Here is a 4,311-nt window from a genome sequence, read left to right on the forward strand (position 1 = left end):
CGCCTGGCCTCTTTTTCTTTTTTCTTTTTTAAATGAACAAGTAAGCCATACAAATTGTCAACATGGGAAGGGGATCTACATCATCCACCAAGAGTGGAAAATTTATGAACGCCACAGACCAAGCTCGAAAGGAAGCCCAGAAGAGAGAATTGAAGAACAAAAAACAGCTTATGATGGTTCCAGCTGCAGTTTTAAAGATGAAGGATCCCAAACAGATGATCCGAGACAATGGAGAAATTGGATGAAATGGAGTTTAACCCAGTGCAACAGCCACAATTAAATGAGAAAGTGCAGAAAGACAAGTGTAAAAATAGCTGCGTGAAACCTTTGAACATATTCTACGAGTCTATGAAAAAGAGAATCCAGATATTTAGAAAGAATTGAGAAAGCTAGAAATAGAGTATGAACAGAAGAGGGCTCAACTTAATCAATTTTTGGATGCTGTGGAGCATACTCAGCATGTGGAAGTGGAGAGTATTCCTTTGCCAGATATGCCGCGGGCTCCTTCTAACATTTGGATCCAGGACATTCCACTTCCTGGTGTCCAGTCACCCTCCATCCTTAAGAAACCCTCAGCCTATGGACTTCCAACTTGGGCAGTTTCTATCCTTCCTCTTCTTGGGACATGGTGTTCCACATTTGCCCCCTGGCAGAAGAACTCTTGGTCCTCCCCGTTTTCCACCTCCTTCTCAAGTCGTGCAGATATATGGCCGTAAAGTGGGTTTGGCCCTAGATCTTCCCCCTCCTAGGTGAAATGAAGACATATTACATAGTCCTGAAATTGCCCAGTGAAGTCGTGATGATGATGTTTTTAGCACCAGTGAAGATGATGGCTATCCTGAGGACATGGATCAAGATAAGCATGATGACAGTAATGATGACAGTGACACCGACGGATCGAATTGAGAAAGTGTGCACCGTGATGATGGTGAGAGAGACAACAATGAAGAAAAGAAGACAGGTCTGAGTGTATGGTTTGCAGATATACCTGGAAAATCGAAGGAAAAGAAGAACATGAGGGAACTGACTCCTCTTCAAGCCACGATGCTTCGTATGGCAGGTCAAGAAATCCCGGAGGAGGGACGGGAAGTAGAGGAATTTTCAGAGGACGGTGATGAAGATGATTCTGTTGACTCTGAAGCAGAAAAGGAACCATAAAAACAGCATAAAGAGGAATCGCATTCTGACGGCACATCCACTGCTTCTTCACAGCAGCAGACTCCCCCTCAATCTGTTCCTCCTTCTCAGATACAAGCACTACCCATGCCAGGACCACTACCTCTTGGATCACCACCTGCTTCACCATTACGGCCTCTTAGGCCACCTATGGACCTTCCTCCTGGACCGCCTCCAGGAGCTCCTCCTGAGACCACCTGGAATGCCAGGACTCGGCCTTTACCCTGACTTTTACCTCCACGACCACCAACTTTTACTACGTCTCCTACGTCCACCTCCAGGTCTGCCTCCTGGTCTCCTTCCTCGGAGACTCCCACCAAGGATACCTCCCCCTGCACCTCCAGGTATTCCTGGAGTTTGTAGGCTTCACCATAAGCTCATTTTGGCTTTTAGTCCAAATACCAAATACAAGAGCAAATATACTTACTAACGCAAGTATATTTTGTCCTGGCATGATGCACCCACCTTTGGTGCCTCCCATTGGGATCTGCCCCCCCTGTATCCCGGCCCGCGGGATCGTCACTGCAGGCCATGGAAGAGGGGGTGGGAATTTGGGGAACAAGAGATACGAGAAATGGAGACAAGACAGTGCTCTGATCAAGTCCCTTTTAATGGCGGTAATGCAGTGCCTTATATACACTTGGAGGGGAAGGGGTTGGGCCAAGGCGAAAATGATCTCATGGCGGAGGGTGTGGCCAGGTAGGTATTGGTAGCGTGGTCGAACGTCATGTGGCGCCTGCGCTGTCAGGTAGCAATTTTCGCGGGCGCGGGAAAAATGGGTGAAGAAGCAGCAGGAAGAGCGCCGTCTTTTATGAGGTATTAATACAGGGGAAAAGGCAAAGATAGGGAGGAGGTGTAAGGTGGAAATGAATAAAGCTCAGGCGTTTTTAATCGTCAATTATTATTCGCTATGGCCGGGGCGTGCAGCTCCGGACACCCCTGGACTTTTGCCACCAGCTCCTTTGCCAAACCCTGGGGTTTTAAGTGCCCCACCCAACTTGATTCAGCGACCCAAGGTAGATGATACGAGTGCAGCCACCATTGAGAAGAAAGCCACAACAACCATCAGTGCCAAGCCACAGATCACTAATCCCAAGGCAGAGATTACTCGATTTGTGCCCACTGCATTGAGAGTATGTCGGGAGAATAAAAGGGCGACTGCTGCTTCCCAAAGAAAGTTAGAGGATAATTCTCCTGTGCCTCTTGCCAAAGCAGCACCCAAATCTGGTCCTTCGGTTCCTGTCTCAGTACAAACTAAGGATGATGTCTATGAGGCTTTCATGAAAGAGATGGAAGGGCTACTGTGACAGCTTTTGATGCCAGAACAGGCCTCTGTTCACAACAGTAGCCCATGGAGAAAGAGGCCCTTTTTAAACTTAGATGAAAGAGCTGCTTCCATTGTCAGAGTATTTTCTAATTTCAGTTCAAGGAATATCCTAAAATTTAGCCTTGTTCAGAATTTGCTGCACATAAAAGAGGGTATTTCATTCAGAATAGATCAGTTATTGAAGCAGTGCTGCTAAAATCCATTCCCTTTCACACGACTATCTTCATCCTGTTTCTTCCCCTTTGGAAATTTGTGATCAGGAGGATCTTAGTTGCTTATTTGTTTTGACTGTCTTCTTATGTGCTGTGGACACTGGAGTAGAGATTTCTGAAAAGCCAGTTTATTTCATCTTGCCTTTTGTGTTTGGGTTACTTTTAATATTTTCCTGTAAAATATTTTGTAATATTTTACTTGTTATGAAATAGATCATAATGTCATTTCCTAATACCAGGCAGGATATGTGGGAAGAAAATGTACAATCCTTTGATTAAAATTATTTTGCACTGACATGTATATATACATATATACACACATATACATATATACATATATATTTTATATATATATATATTAGCCAGGTGTGTTGAGCACCTGTAGTCCCATTTACTTGGTGGGGGACTGAGGCATGAGAATCACTTGAACCTGGGAAGCCGAGGTTGCAGTGAGCTGAGATGGTGCCACTGCACTCCAGCCTGGGGGATAGAGCCAGACCCTGTTCAAAAAAAAAAAGAGTTTATTTTTCTCTAGAGTCAAATGAATGCGTCTTAGTATCAACAGGGTGGAGCAGTGCCTGATGTATGTTTAGTCCTCAGTAAATATTTTTAATAAATTGGTGAATATCATAAATAGTATTATTATTCACAATAACATTTTTCTTAATATTTTTATGTGGCAGTTTTCTTACATACATTATCTCATTTAACACAATATTTCTATAAGGTGGGATTAGCATTCTTGTGTTATAAATGAGTAAACTGAAATTTAGAGAGTATAAATAGTTGATCCAAGTCATAGTAAATGAAAGAATAAACCTAGGTCTTTTGAGTGGTTGATATTTTGCTGATATTTTCTAAGATTTCCTAGTCCCATCATGAACCTCATTCAGGTACAAATATCTGAGTACTAATGACACTAACATGGTCGTTCACACAGTATAAGACGTAAATTTTGTGGTATTATGTGCAGATTTTGAAAGATTTAATAGGAGAAACTTTATACAGTTTATATATTTGTTGATACATCAAACTAATTATCTAATTTTTATTTGGAAATAAGCTAATTCCTTTGCCACAGGTGGGATCCATAAAGGAGTGGGAGGGGCTGGGGAAACAATAATAGTCCAGTTGGAGTAGATTTTAGTCATCCATTCACAGCAGAAAACCACACACCTTAGACCATGCCAAGATCTACCAAACCATCAATGCACTTAAAATGTTTACTCCTTGATCATTTGATAGTGAAACACGTGGTTTACAGGGTTCATATTATATACTAATCTCGTTTGTTATCATTTAAATAAAAATTCTGGAGCCTTCTTACTGCGGGTCAGCTCTGCACCTGGTCCGTGCTCCATATATTTGCCCTCTCACCAAAAGACTCACACTGATGTTTAAAATGCCAAGAATAGAAAAGTGTCACATATCACTTATCAAGTGATATGGTTTGGCTGTGTCCCCACCCAAATCTCATCTTGAATTCCCATGTGTTGTGGGAGGGACCCGGTGGGAGGTAATCGAATCATGGGCTCAGATCCTTCCCCTGCTGTTCCCCTGATAATAAATAAGTCTCACAAGATCTGATGGTTTTAA

The 4,311-nt window shown here is 42.8% G+C and overlaps 1 pseudogene; it reads left to right on the forward strand.

Annotated features, from left to right (window-relative positions):
- Window positions 1-62: 62 nt before the first annotated feature.
- LOC105535370 lies at window positions 63-2,483 on the forward strand (annotated as a pseudogene).
- The last annotated feature ends 1,828 nt before the right edge of the window (window positions 2,484-4,311 follow it).

Source organism: Mandrillus leucophaeus, unplaced genomic scaffold (genome assembly GCF_000951045.1).
Source record: "Mandrillus leucophaeus isolate KB7577 unplaced genomic scaffold, Mleu.le_1.0 Scaffold145, whole genome shotgun sequence".
NCBI lineage: Eukaryota > Metazoa > Chordata > Mammalia > Primates > Cercopithecidae > Mandrillus > Mandrillus leucophaeus.